Source organism: Dufourea novaeangliae, unplaced genomic scaffold (assembly GCF_001272555.1).
Source record: "Dufourea novaeangliae isolate 0120121106 unplaced genomic scaffold, ASM127255v1 scaffold108, whole genome shotgun sequence".
Taxonomy (NCBI): Eukaryota; Metazoa; Arthropoda; class Insecta; order Hymenoptera; family Halictidae; genus Dufourea; species Dufourea novaeangliae.
Window position 1 is genome coordinate 3,690,145 of NW_015374014.1, and position 16,255 is coordinate 3,706,399.

Here is a 16,255-nt window from a genome sequence, read left to right on the forward strand (position 1 = left end):
TATAACTTGTTACAAGATTATACCTTTTGGACAAGTCTGTAATAAGATTGTATAATTTTGCATTACATTATTCATAATGGTGTCATACTTTTTGGATAATATATAACTTGCTATGTAACACGAAAAATGTTATGTAACATCATATTCTAAAACATTTTTCTTTTTGTTTCTCTAACAAGCTTTATAAATTTGCTATATGTATAACGTGTTATTCTATGCAAGATGCGGCCGAATAACATGTACAAGCGGGTACGAGGTGATTCCTTATAAAGAAATAAGAACAAAATATGCAATAAAAATTTTTCGTTTGAGACTTCGTTTTCCAGATAATCGAATTTGAAAATGTACTGGATACGCGTCCAATTGAATGGAGCTTGGCTAGGACGTCTGTTCATTGTATTCCGTTTCTACTTACTACCATGAGGAACACAAAAGCATTTCAAAGATTAATTTTCAAAGTCGATTTTCTCCAAAATAAATCCTCAAATGCAACAAATTTCTTCCGTATTTTCGACTTATTTTTTCATAAGGAATTACCTCGTACCCGCTTGTAGGGGAAAGGTGCGTAAAACGATCCCTTTAAGGTGTAATTCATATAAAAAAATACAAATGCTTATTATTTAAATAAAAGTCAAGTAGTTTTTTTAAGTTAGTCTATCTATCTTATCATTGCCTTAAATCAAATTTAGCTACCTTGTCAATTATATTTTTTATTCACATTTCTTTGAAGGCATACTTAAGGATCATTTTATACCTACTGATAGTAAATACGACGAACATTAAAAAGCATTTCATTTATTATATTTCTTTTAAATAAAAACAGCTATGACGCGTTGTTTTTCTTTCATACTGACGGGGCATTGTTGTAACTAAAACAAAAAAACAATAATACGGCATATGGGTAAAATGATTCCTGGGATCATTTTATCCTACTAGAGGGATCATATGACCCCAAACACCCAATTCACATTCAGTGGTTGAATATAACATCAACTTATTACATGCGATAACAAAACATTAATTAACTTATTGTCACATTAAACCGTTTATGACAACAGTTACACAACATTGAAGAAGACCTTATCTTAGATATATTGCAGTAATTTTACATTTTTCTTGTGGACAACACACAGAGCACTAATATTCACATGGCACTTCGAGCAACGACCAGTGACGTGCGGGAAGAACTATTGTAGAACGACATTACGATATAGCACCAGTAATAGCCACAGGGCAGGCAGGAATCATTTTACCCCAAGAGATCATTTTAGACACCTTTCCCCTACATGTTATTCCGCCGCACCGTGTATAGTGTAGACGCAGTTTTACACGTTTTATGACATTGTTGTATAACGTGTTCTGCTACATTGTGTAGACGCAGCTTTAAACCGCTGTCTGTGCGTTCCAGCGGGCACGCCAGCGCACGAAACGTGGCGCACGAGTAAGCACTGCACACGCGATGAATTCAGGCGGACGCGTGTTCTTCACATAAATTCCAACACGGTGCGCCGCGTCGGCTGTCATACGGAGGCACGCTGAAAAACTGCAGGCTGTATCACGAGTGCATTCCTCATTTTTGCGCAGTAACCCGCCATGTTGGCGTAGTTAAATGTCGGTGACTGGTGGCTGCGCGTACCGAACAGCGCGTCCCTGGCCGCCGAGCGCCGTGAATTAAAGTATTAGCGTCCAATTTTCGCGCGGCGAACCCGCTCTCCCGCTCCTCTCGCAAAAATCGTGACACTTTTCTATATTTTTTTTTCGCCCCTCTCCTCGCCGCGCGTCGAGTTTAAATTTCAATTTTAAACGATACATTTCCGCTTTTCTACTCCCCGCGCCCCAGCAAAATTGCAACGCTTCGGCCCGATTTTGTTACCGAAGCGTGAAAACGGTTGCATTTGCGGGAATATTTTTTCGTTTGAAGGGGATTCGATTGAACGGCGTACTCTTTGCTGCAAAACACGGACCGTACTTCCTTTTTTTTTTTTTTGTTAATATTCGAAGCGATTGCTTTTTTACCGAAAATGTATTTTTTGTGGGAGTATTTGAATTCATGTTGAAAGTTATGTTCGTGTTGTGGATTTAGGTTTTAGGTTCGGAATAATCTTAGTTTTGTGTTTATTCAAAAGTAGAAAATTTTAATACAATGAAACTGTCAATTATTGTACTCTTATTGCATTGTGTGATATATTTCATTTGTTTATATATTTTTAACAAAATTTACGTATGTATTATATATAAACAGTGGTGGTATCAGTATCTGCAAGACAGTTAACAATTCAATTTAAATCACTGATATGTACTACACCCGGCAAATAATATTTCATCGGTATTACATACTACTAGAGGATGATCAAACTATTAGCCATCTGCCTAAATTTTCGATATTACGATTTTGAGTGTATTTTTTAAAATTACCTAAGCTACGTTAAATTTGTTTCATGTACTTTTAGTGGATAATTGTTAATAACAAATTATCCAGTATAAAAACCTTGATATTGTGCTTTTATTTTTACACGAACACAACGAAAAACACATTTTTCGTACCATGGCTCTAATAATTATTATTTTTATTATTATTTGTTAAATACGCTAGAAATAAAGTTAGAAAAATTGTACTAAGTGAATAATTCAAAAAATGAATATAAACTGAACAGCGTTGACTTTATATTCGAAATGCTTGACTTTGTGACATGTAGAGGAGAACCTAAAACCAGCATCGTGTCCAGTAACCTTTAATTAACACAAAAAACAAGGTTTAGTTCCATCATTGTGGGACTTTTTGAACAGCATAATTTGATCACTGTAAATGTGTGTCACGCAGATTACTCATATGTTGTATGCCAAAAGTATTCTGGCAGATAGAATGGATTGAAATAATCATCTGTATTTTGTTAAAAAATTAGTATCTCTGTTCATTTGCAAATTATGCAATGAGTAAATTAAACAGCGACCAATAGAGTTGATAAATCACAAGACAACTCCAATCGTCCACCATTTTGCTCTGAAACTTGAAAACGTGTTAGTATAATCTGACATTAATTACGCAGTCTGCATAGCTTTAGGTTAGCGAGAACACTTACTAGATAGCAAATTTTTGCTTTACATATCCTTCCCTCATCTTTACCATTGTAACATCCGACAGTCTATTTAAGTTGCACTTGGCTGACTTCGAATCTCATTTTCCATTAAATTCCTAACAGCTACGGTATCGTTTGCAAACTCTCTGCACAACAAAACTATTATGACGGGCCGGGCGGGCAAGTGTGGTCAGTGAAAAGAGTAGTTCCGGTAGATACAAATAAAAAAAAAACAAAAAATAAATAAATTCCAACGGTCAAACTTTTTCGCTGCTTCCGCCACCGAATTCGCCGCTCCCGTTGATTATTGTTATAAACAGGACAGCGAGCGTCCGTGTTCACGCTGAAACTCAACGGGAACCGGTGAAACTTCGGTGGCCCGAGTTAGACGCCAGAAAAAAAGGAAGGGGGGCGGAATTAAACGGTGAAACGTACACGGTTCAGGATGTAAAACGTGCATACCGAGAATTGAAAGGTGAATGATACGGTGATTTATAATACGTCGCGTCGGAAGGGACGACACGCTGCTGTATTGTTAATCGTTCCCACGTAATTTGTATAAATCGTCCGTAGATTGATGCGATTCTTTCGCTTCCTGACCGGCTAACGCCTCATTTAACTCGACGAAAACTAATTTACTCTGTCCGATCTGTTACTGGAACTACGGCTACATTGTGCTGCAGTCGTTTTTCCAACGTCGCTTGTTAAATAGAGTAAACGAACCAATGAATGAACACTTAAGAGATTCTGTAACTATTAAAGTCGAATTTTGAACGATAATAATTAATATTTGGCACATGAAAATTAGATTTTTAATATCTACGCCTTCTTATAACGTGTAAATATCAATTTGAAAAGTTTGAAAGATGTAATTAATTAAATTAAAACGAAAAAATAGAGATTTCAACAGTGAATAAACATTTGTGTGAAAAAATTCGTATTGCAGATCGTCTGGAAATGTTCCAAATATTGTCACTCGAGTTATAAAGTAGGCGTCCATCTTGGTGGACAAATGCAGTTTCCAGGTTAAAAAAATCAAGGTGACCTTAATAAAGCAGTATACTAAAAACATTTCTTTCGTCCCAGTATCCATGTTCCACGATTTCTGCAATGAAGATTTTTATCATTACTTTTTCACAAGGTCAATTGTAGTTAAAGTATCATTTCCATCAGCTTTTATTGCGAGACACTCTTTATATTATATTTAAACTACAGCGGGTGTAGCAAATATTCGTACACCGATCAATTTCAAATAACAATTACGGTTTATTGACTAATTCGTATAAAACGACAAGTTCGTTCATATTTTCGAAAGCCTCTCGAATAGATATCGTGCAAAAAGGAAATCAGATATTTGCATATTTTCCAAAATTAACAATAAAAGTCTAAAATTAATAGAAACAAAGGAGCAATAAGTATTCGCACAATATCTAACGTTTCAGACACCTTTCTCCTAACGTTTAAATTATATTATAAAATTATCCGTGCACATGTTTATTGAAAAGAACAAATTTTATTCTGCTTTAACTTTTTTAGGGCCACTTTGCCCTAAACTCGTAACATCGTCCGTATCATTTCAGCAATCGACTGTAACCCGAGAAGCTGTGTCGTTAAGGGACGTCATTCGATTGCCCGTAGGAAAGAGAGGCAGCTTTTAATTCCTACGCGGAAAATTTATCTGGTTTTCCCTCCGCTGATCAATCGTTCTCTCTGCGAGATTTATATCGCGCGGCTGGGACACACGGGAAGCGGACAAGGGACACGTGTCGATCGGCGCTAGTGTTCCCGCTCCACCGTACAGTTATAGAAGTCGAAATCGGCCGAGGGGCGGGGGGTGGGGAGGGACGATAAATGAATCGAACCGAACAGGCGCGGTAATTCGATTTTCCTCGTGTCCGATGAAGCGGTTTTCTCGTCTTTCCATTGGACCGTGTTTCCTGCAGGTTGATCTGTGTACACACCGATACCGCCGCGCCCGTAACTCACGGTTACGACCTACGCGAGGAGATAATAACTCTAAAACTGCCGTTTATGCCTCTGCGATCGATTTGCCTGGTGAATCATGGGTAATTTTGATAAACACCGGGCGAGTGTAACCCCGCGATAACAGGCTTGATTGGTGTACTTTTATTGCTCCCGATTGATCGGCCCTCGTCGCATCGATCGTTCGTTAAATGCTTGGGGGCTGCCCAGAAACAGTGAATATGGATTTCCTTCCGGTGGAATTAAGAATTAATTCGTTTGTCACGGTATTGCGGACGGACGTATGAATTCACTATCGATTTATGCATTAACTGGTATTTTTCAGTTTAGATTCACTGCAGTGAGATAATTCTATTGCCTGGGTTATTGTGAAGACGAAACGACCGTTTGATTTTGATAAATAATATTCTACTCCACGATAATATCCTTAACACATTGACTGCCACAGTGGAAAAAGGCGAACGTATATTTTTTAAATCATTAATTGTAGAAAATACATATGCCTTTAGTTAATGTTAATAAAGGCTGTTGGCCTGATTTTAAATTATACTGCGACATTTATTTTACGTAAAAATTTAGTAACGGTAGTAAGCAAGGTGTAACAAAAGTGTTGTAGGTCCCTGAAATGGATCACTCGTAAGGTGATTTAGAAAAAGGTTTTCCTTTGTAAACATCGCTTTGGCGCTAGCTCGGCCGGCAGATTCGCGCTCTGATTCGTCGGGATTTTTCATTAATATGTCGTTAATAAAGCCTCGGATAATATTATTGCGAAGGAAAAATTCGTTCCAAATTATCTCACGAGTGACCCATTTCAGGGACCTACAATACTTTTGTTACACCCTGTATAATCTAGTTTCATTGCAATCTATCTGTCACCCATATTTGGGTGACTTGACAGTGAAAGTGTTAATAACGCACCACACTATTAAATACAGGATAACAACGTAAAATATTACACTTTTGACTGGTATTTTGATAACAATACTCTATTCCGCTGTATTGTCCTTAATAAAGTGTCACCTTATACTTCATTACACTAGAACCGTGTTAAATATAATTCACAGATTTCAAGCTTAATCTCACGCAATGTGTATAATTGCATAGGTTCGCATAATGAAATCGAATATCCCCATAATGAGGGAAAAGCAAGGGGACAGATGCCTAAAGTGTGAGGATTCTCCGTCTGAAACCTTTCTCGGTACAGCTGCTCATTAAAATAGTTAAGCTGTATTACGAGACGACCAGGTGTGCGAGACACTAAAGCAACACAGTCTATTGTACATCACGTCTACCCTCAACGTGGCTGATTATAACGTTGGATATCACCCCGAAAGTTTAGGGTAGCTGCAGCTGTGAGGTGTTCACCGTCAGGTCTGCTGATAGATCCTCACTTCAAATTACACAGCTCGCTCGTTAACGCCGAAAAACTTAAGAGTAACTAAATGTCTACGGTAAATTGGCTGTGGTATGATGTGCATTAAATGTGCGTACTCTGCCTCATCTGAATTTCCATTATCGATTTCTCTCTGCTTCCCGCTTTAGAAACAATGTTCAACGAATACGAAAAGTAGAATTTTTGATTGGTATAATTCTTTCAATTTACAGTGAATGAGAATCTTTAAGCCAGTACATTAAATTCCCGTTCTTGCGTCTCTGCAGCCATTTGACAGTTGACGTGATTGAGAACAAGTGTATTCAATTCATGAGTTTAATCACTTGGTTGTCAGAAGTTAAATTAAGTTTGATTAGTTCAGTTACAAAGTTCGAATATTCCATCGTCGAAATTCACAACGGATACATTCGTTAAAAGAGTTTTTTTATTTTCCGTATAATTTCGACCGTTAAACGAACTTTACAAGCTGAAGTATGAATACATTTACTCTAAATTCCTAAACTGGAATGTACAATGTAAAAGAGTAGACTTTTCTTAGATAGGAGGTATTTGTTAATGGAAGTATTATAGTATTTAAACAATTACTACCCTTTATTCGAACATAACAAGTTTTACAAATCTATCATTTGGAATGGTTTCATACTTATAATGCATCTAGAAATTTTTAATTATTTTCAGCTAACAAGAAAATATCCCGCCAAATATGTACATGGTGAGTCATTTAAATCGATCTCCTCGAATATCTTCAAAATCGCTGATGATATCAAAAAATTGTATATCTTATAAAAAAGTTCTTTTGTAACTGACGCATACAGGACATATGCTGATAAAATTTGTTTCTTTTAAATGGAATCGTATGTTTTTTAATACATTAGCTGCTCATTTCTAATAAAGAAAAGTATTAAGCTATGAAATTTTAATTTCAAAATTGCGTTCAAGATCAAAAACATTCAGGTTGAAGGATGTATCAACTTTAAAAGGTACACATCCTATTACTAATACCACTTCGCAATCTTGAGATTCAAAATCTCTTAAACTAATGGTTTTTCGGCATAAGTATTTAATACTTTTTTTATCAGGAATGCTGCATCGAATAATGTATTTAAAATATGTACGATTTCTTTTAAAAAACATATTTGACCTTCATGTGTCCTCTATGCGCCCCTATTTGAAAAAACTGCTTACACCGAATTATTTCTTCTCTGAAATCATTTAACAATTTCTTGAAACACTTTTCGGTATCATCAACGTTTTCGAACATATACGAGGGACCTATTTAAATGACACACCCTGGATAATCCCAGTAAATCGCAAGCATCATTTGCCACAATTTCTCTACAAATTATTCGTTATTGCTGTAAAACTATCTGGAAATCAGTAATTTTTTATATATGCCGAAAATACGTAACAAGATGAAACTACTAGACTCGTGAACAGATACCGATCCCGATAAGATCTTCCGCTAAATTTAAAACAGTTTTTGCAGGTAGCGTCGGGGGTCCATCGAGTAGAAAGCAGTTCGCAACAAAAAGGAGCCGCTCGTAGGCTGTCGGTGTTCGTGTTCGGTGTCAGGCCGCGACAAAACCGATGTCTCGAAAACACTCTCGACCAAAGTGAGCGATGAATCGGACACATTTCCACTGATAACGTTCCGAAATGAAATGTCGACACTGCGGGGTGCACCGTAGACCATTCTCGGACGTTTGCGGCACTCGTGGGCCAAAAGGACACATTCTGGCCGCTTCCCTTCTCACCTGTAATGCTACGATTACATTAGACGTGTATTCGGACGACTAACTCAATCAAAAACGAATCAAACGCTCCTAAGAATAATGGGAGCGGTTATACTGTACGTGATAGAAATAGCTTAAGAAGTTATGCCCACCTGCGAGCTCGAAAAAAGACATGTACCTTACGGAATTTATTTTTAAAAAACTTGCAGACTTTTTTAAACATACGTCATTGTGTTCGAAATTGTACATTTTAAAGTGGTTATAGTAATTCCTTCAATGCAAAATATGAATAAATAGGAGAAATATCAGAGATCTCCCGGCGGAGTTTTTATTTTAGGCGTTTTGCGGTGACCACTGTAATTTCGAGTTCGTTTATCTGAAATAAAACATCCGAGCAAATTTAGTTAATATATTAAATAATCTAGTGCCCGATCGTTCATTATCATGAAAAATTAATTTACGACAAAATGGCGGCTGTTCAAAATCGAAGTATCGATTTTCGCTAAAAAAATTGTGGAGTTTTTATTCGTTAAACGTTGAGTTTTTAATCGTCGACTTTTATTCGTTATTCGAAACTTTTTATCTAGATAATTAGTTTGCCCATCTCTGCCGCCGACCAATTCACGTCTGTTCGACTCGCGATTACAGCGAATTTGAATGCTATGCTACCCTCGTTCGGCGAGCGAGGTTGCCGCCTCGTGCTTTAAGCAGAGAAAAATCGTGAGCAGAGTTGTTCTGAGGTGAAGGACCATTGAGTTTTGCCCGCAGTCAAAGGTAAAGTGGGAAAATGGCGAGTGGCGCGGTTATTTTATAGCTGTCACTGTGGTTCACTTCAGCCGTGGAAGTAGGTACGGCGGGATTTGGTATTCGGATACTTTTAGCAGGATCGTGAACGAAGTTATATCGAAATTATTCGGAAAGAATATAGAAAATAAAAAGTGAGGCACGTTTTCATCTGACATTGGGATTTCAAATGCAGTGAGTGACAGGATTTTATATACTCTATGTAAATGGATCTACCTATCTACCTGCAGAATTGGGCAAAATTTTTATCTAAATAAAAATTTTGAATAATGAACGAAAAAATTTTATTCGTTATTCGAAGCTCGAATAAAACAGTTTATAATAAACTAATAAAACTTTTATTAGTCAGATAATTCTCGTCAAAATGAATTTATTCATTCGACGCTTGTCGAATAAAGATAGTTTTTTATTCGAGCTTCGAATAACGAATAAAGATAAAGTATCTTTTACTCGAACAGTTATTTAAATATTTTTTTATCTAGATAATGCCCATCTCTGTTTACCTGGAATATTTCTGATATTTTTAGAGATATGAAAAAACATTGTTTACAACGTATTACAGTACTGAGGTGGCCATCACATGCCAGTAATAATCTTTTTCTGTGTATGGTTTTTGGGGATTGCAAGGTTACCTCTATGTTTTAAAATGGTCTGCAATATATTTTTTTATCCCTTGTAAAATAGCGAATGTCTAGACGATTTCGACAAGCTATAATACTCTTTATAACTATAAAACCGTTTAAGTGCAAAAAAATTACTGACATGTTATGACACCCTCCGTACCGTACAATTTTTATAAATAAAGTCTGTCCATATCTAAAATAATGGAAATATTCCATATGGTTAAAGTTATTGGTCCACCTTGTGAATGTGACTCTGTACAATCTATGTTATATTATCACTGTAATTGGTCTTTCGGGGTTGCAATGTTTCTTAGGTCCGTATGTATTTAATATTTTATTACAAGTTTGTTGGGTCTAATGTAACATTACTTTAATTTCTACGCTACAGTGAACCATTAATTCTCTCATAGTTTGTTTTACTTTCGGATTAATGTATAGTCAGAGATACTTTCAATTTCAACAACTAAAGAATTATGTAGTGTAGAAACACAGGAAGATAAACATTTTATGCTATTTTTGTACCTTGCTATTATTGCGTATATTTTAACATGCAGTAATATCATTTAAATCGTAAATTTAACACGCAAGGAAAGAAAGTGTCAGTGGGTATTTTTCTATTTCCAAATTTCAAATACAGTGGAGTGACGAACAACTTCAGTATCTTTTCTGTAAATTTCATTTATTTTTAAAGCAATTTACAGTCAACATTGACTTGACTGGGGCGTCTGTTCACTGCGTACTATTTCTACCATGGCGAATACACGCTTTTCAGATGTATTTTCAAAATCGGTTTTTTCGAAAACGAAGTAAATGAAAAAATGTTATTCTATATTTTCGACTTATTTTTTCTTATAGAATCATCTCCTACCCCGTTGTACCACCAGTTATGTGACACCCTATGTATTTTGCACTACTACTAAGGAACAGGTTTCAATTATGCGCTTGAGAAATACAGTAGTTAAACCAACATAGAATTTACAGAAGATGCTAGAGTCTCTCTTAAAAATAATAAGCCCGGCAAATATTATCGTCCACGTTGAATAAATTTTCTTTCCATTAAGATCGTTTCCTAGTTACAATTGAAACTGAGCATTTGGACTTCCAGAGCGTTCATGTTTCCCATGAAGCGCACTGAAATTAAAAAACATGGAATATAAATACTCTGCCGTATTTCACACTAAAAATATGCAAATCTCCTGACCATTAAATATTGTTTTAAGACCGTACTTCCCCGGAAGATTTGTTAACGCGCTTGTCTTTCTCGGAATTCTTTGCAAAATAAAAGGTTCCGACGCATCTCCCTTTCTCCGTTTAGTATCCTCTTTCAACGGGTTACGTTATATGCATTTCTGAACCTTCAGGATTCAAGGTTGGCCAGGCTTGTCGAGTATGTCTTCGCGATTGTTATTTCGTGGCCCTCCAAAGCAATCGTATTCCTGTTATTTCAGGACATTGGGTTTCTAGCTACGTCGTTCTAGAAAACCTTGCTATGTCCCAGCTATTGGAGTCTTTATTCAAAATAGAAACACTTTCGTTTGAATAATAATTCAATTATTGTGTAAATAATTTTGTAAAATAATAATCGTTCTATCGATTTCGATTTGTTTAACGAAATACATAATATTTTACCACAATCATAAATATTGTCTCCTTTGCTTTTAGCTCTGTCTCATATTATTTGTCGTGATGGGCTATTTTTTAAAGCATACAGAGACGTACTCTTTGCTTATTTAATATGTATTTAATTTAATAGTGTAATTGTTAAATAATAGATAGGGGAGACTGGGTAGGTCTGGGTCAGTATTGAATTCATTTATACTAGTGAATAAATAAAAGAGCAACACGCTTTAAATCTGAAGAATTATAATCAGTAAGGTCTTACCATCGATGTTCCCTCAGAATTTAATTTTATGATTTCAAAAGAATCGTTAAAAATATAAAAGTTATTTGAAACACTAGTTATTTGACCCATACTTCCCTAATTAATGATATTTGTTCTTTTATACACTAAATATTAAACTATAAAACTAGTAGGACTACATGGATAAAAATACGTTGATGTAACTTTCAAATCAGCCTCAGAATATTATACACGGTGGATTGTATAAAGTGTTAAAAATTATTTCTTCATATATAATATGAAACTATAATCTCTAGAAATAACTTTTGAGAAAAATTCCAAGGGATGTGAAGGTGAAGAAAACTGTCGTTAATACTTTGTATAATGAAGTAGTTCAGTTCGATTCTTCTCTTCGCGAACGAATTATTGACTAGCCCCCTTGGATCACGTTCTATGCATTCGGTTAATTACCGAAATCCGATTACTACGTGAGTACTGCACGCACGGTCGGACGTGACGCGCCTTAATCCTTCGTAGCAGAGCTTCGGCTACATCAGATCATTTAACAGTGTGTATTCACACGTGATCGCATCGATCTGACACGGTCACGTACGCTCGTGTGAATTTGATCGACCTTTCAAGCTTCCTTTGTATCAAGCATCGAACCGTGACCCCGTATCGAGAGATTGCTAAGTCGTCGGGAAACTCGGGACTGCGACCGAAACGCTACTTTATGGATCATGTTTTATTCCTCATACCACTGCATCGCCAGTCTTTTTAAATTGATGTGCATATTGTTTTCACATAACATTAGAACCGAACACGACGGTGGATCTTTATGCAAATTCAGATTTTTATAAATTCTTTTAGAAAACTGAAATTATGTCGAAGCTTGTTTCGTTTATTAACACTCATCTTCCCAACTTAATTTATCACGCGGTGTCAAATTGACCCAGTGGTAAAAAATGAATATAATAACAAGATAAATAGTTAAATTTGAAAATAAGAGAGTAAAGGTCACGGAGCTTCAATTAAATTTACCTACACATGATGAATAACAGATTTTCATAGGAGAAAACCGTGTCAAATTGACACAAGGGACGGATTAGGGTTGAAGGTTTTTTTTGTGTTCAAAGTAGAGTAAAGTTCATACTAACCTTCACAAAACTGTTTATTCTATTGTATTCCGCAGTTTAGTCTGAATACAATTTTATACTGCAGACTAATAAGGTAATGCAAGGATTCGCTGTTAATACATATAATTAATTACGGAGACCAAATAGATGCAATAATGAATTATAATACATAGATCATGTTGTACTCGAATGAATTGCGATTACGGATAATTAGGATAATTAATTATGCCGTTGTTCTGTGGTAGAGTCTATGATTAGTACATTCCGGATGTTTATGCAAATTCATACGATCATAGACTATTTTACAAAAAATACAAAACAATACGAAAGCTCTTTCCAGTTACTATGTTAAAAGTTCCATTAATTTTAATTGTAAATTACTACATTTTTTCCATAAAACTTTTTTACTGCATGATACAGTATTATTTTTTATATTTCACACAGGGCGTTCAATGCATTATATTTTATAGTTCCTGATTTTAAATTCATCATTAAAATATTTCTCACGTTTATCAAAATGCAGAAGGCAGAGGTTCCTCTGACTACGATCACACGAATTCAGGTTTACGAAAAGTTCCTATTAAAAGTTATCGATTACTCCTCGTAACCGTAAAAAATTTGAACAACTGTCCCGCGATTAGATTCGATTATTGCTATACAGAAATATGTATGTATTCGAACTATAATAAATTCATCGTTAAGATACATCTCACGTCCAAAAAATATAGAAAATACAGGTAGGGTAAGTGCATCCAATATCGCCTAGCATTCAACTTATAGAAGGTGAGGCATTTAAAACCGGCCACCTGAATAACTTGGCTGCTATTGGTGATAGGAAAAAATGCATCAGGACAAAATTATTTGGTATCGAGGGGCTGATCATCCGATGTTACTAGTTTTTTGATAGGTGGAGGCGTCAAAGAGATATGAAGGTCATCTCTGTTTTTTTTAAATGGAACGGTATGTTTTTTTACTCACATTCTGATAGAGTATTTCAAGACGAATACAATGACCTATTGGAAAGGTCATTCGTGGTCTGGGTTCAGCCAATTGTGATGGAAAATAATTTTTTTTTTAGGGTGACTTCCATCCTCAAAGGGAAATTCATTATAAACCGAGAACTCCTACATACATATCTAACACGGTGCAAATGACATATAATTAAGAAAACATATTCAAAGTACATACAAGTACCTCGAACTACCATCACACAAAAGTACGTTCTACGAAAAGTTCCATTTGCAACAGATCAACTGTTTCCCGTAACTATTAAAACGTTCCGTACTTCATATTTGAAAAATTGTCCCACGACGAGATCTAATTATTACGAAACGAAACTGTACGCTCGAATTACAATGGAAAAGAGTGTGGCGTGAGGAGGGGGGAGGGGAGGGGGGAGAGTGCACGTTGCACGTGTATAAATAAGGTGTAATGTACATGGTGAGGCCAGGGATTAGCATGTACCATTTCGCGCTTTCTCCGGTGTTCACGGCCGGAATGCAAAGTACATTCCCGTATAAATCATCCGATAGAAACGGCCGGTAATTCATTGGCCGCGGCGGCGTCGCGCGACGTAAATCGAGAAGGTTGTGACAATGATTCAGCGCAGGTTTATGGCCCCTCGTGTAATTAAGTCGTATCCGACGAGCATTACGCATGCAAACGCGGGACCGAATTCACGTTTCCCGTCGACAAATAGGGCCTGCTGGCCCCCATTCGCCGCCCTGTAATCGGATCGTCTCACCTGGGAAAATTCTTTCGACCCTTGCAAATTTCCACTTTCGGCGGTGGCTCATCTTTATCGCCACCTCCCCTTTCATACTACCACCTCTGTCACTTTCACGTGTCTCTTGCGCTCTCTATGTAATACTCCCGTCCCGTATAAAGGTAATTGTTTCGCGGGTGATAGGATAAACATCGCCGTGGTATGAACTTGTTAACTCGAACGCGAACGTGATGGAAAGCAAATTGCATTTATGCCGTGAAAAATTGCAGCCATCGTGCGGAGAAAAATCGAGCCCGATTCTCGGAACTGGTTCCACCGTTACACGATCCATTCTTTTCGCAACCGTTCGTTGTTGTTGTTGAAATCTTTCCAGTGGAAAATTTTGTTAACCGTTAGATGACTGACGGAATTATTATTGAATGAATTCTACCGAAAAGGATCGCACGATGTACCAGAATTTGCGGTCCCGTTGCAATTTTGAGTTACAGGTGGACGCTGCGTTCTTACTAAAAAAAACTTACGGAATCTTGAATATTTTTCGCTAAAAATTGGCTTTGGCACCTCTATTTTTGCTTAGCAGTAATAGAGTTATTTTATACTTCTTATTAAATTAAGTATTATTAAGTTAAAATGTTTTTAAAAATACTTTTATTTAAATTAAATTATAAAGTGAGGTTTCAATTTGATATCTAATAAGTTTTTTTGTCGACTGTTGCATAAAGAAGTAATAAAAATCATTAAAGTACTATGCCAGTAACAATGTTTTGAACGTATCTGGGAATAAAGGATTTAAAGAAAATAGAAAATAAAGCATTCCATGAAAATGAATGAAATTTATAGGAAATAAACAGTTATATAAGTAACTTTGTCTTGTTTAATTTATTATATTTTTCACATTTCCCGTGATATTTCTTTACACACCGACGACAATTTTTATTATTTATTTTAAGAAACAATATTGATGTTCTTTTACTGAAGGATATTTTTACACAATTTCCAATTCTTTCACAATTTTTAAGTAATTGTTTTAGCGAGAATTCTCAAAATAGCAATATTATGTACATGAAGCCCTCCTCTCCTCACCGGCATTACGGAGGTTAATATTTGATTTGTTTCCATTTTTTCGGCTCACTTTAGATATGTAAGCGTTTATTAACAATCGACATTTGACCATACGAAGTACCTACCTATGTTTGTTATACCGAAGGAACCTTGTGGAACTTTTGGAACTTGCGTAATTGATTTTGATTTCCGTTGAGTGTGACCTTTAGTAAACGAGCACGTTTTCACATTTTTCAGCGAATTGGCGACTACCATACCTTGAAGAAGGATCCGTCCTATGAGACCCCCGGCGTGGTAAGTTCCCACGGTTTTTAATTTCGCGAAGTAACGAGGATTTAATTCATAAAGAGTTGCCTCCAAATGGCTGGGACTTTAACGAGCACATTAAAGTGGTTTCGAGCCACGCCGGAACTGGTACGTATTACGTACTCCAGAGGTTGTCGGCCGTTAAACTTTGCAGGAAGACATTTTTTAACATGACGAATGAACTTCTTTAATTTTACGTAATGAAATATACGGGATGTCACTCGAAATTATGCCCGTGTCCCGTCTGAATAGAAAAAATCTGTACGTCCCATATTCGTAATTTGCAAAGTTCCTCGTGGTCGCGGTAATCTTTTCAATGTCCTGGCATACATTCGAGCATTGCTTGAAATTCCACGAAATGAAAAGTCGTTAACACCACGGACAGAAACCTAAAAAATGTCAAAATTTCTTGCTAGATATTCGTAAGACATTTTAAGACAGTGTTCACGCATGAACTGTTATATTGGTTTAAAAGTAAACGAAACTTTTCCATGTTGCGACGAAGCACTTATCGGCCTTTTAGCCCCGCATGCTCTTTCGCTTAGTGTCTTTGGCTAAGCATCGCCGATGAA

General features: G+C 36.3%; 1 long non-coding RNA gene across 1 annotated transcript in view; it reads left to right on the forward strand.

Annotated features, from left to right (window-relative positions):
- LOC107188780 overlaps nt 1-15,672 on the forward strand; it is a 191,391-nt gene extending 175,719 nt beyond the window's left edge. The window contains exon 3 of the long non-coding RNA XR_001516226.1: nt 15,615-15,672. This is a non-coding gene — a long non-coding RNA (uncharacterized LOC107188780). The remainder of the gene's footprint in view (nt 1-15,614) is intronic.
- Nucleotides 15,673-16,255: the final 583 nt, after the last annotated feature.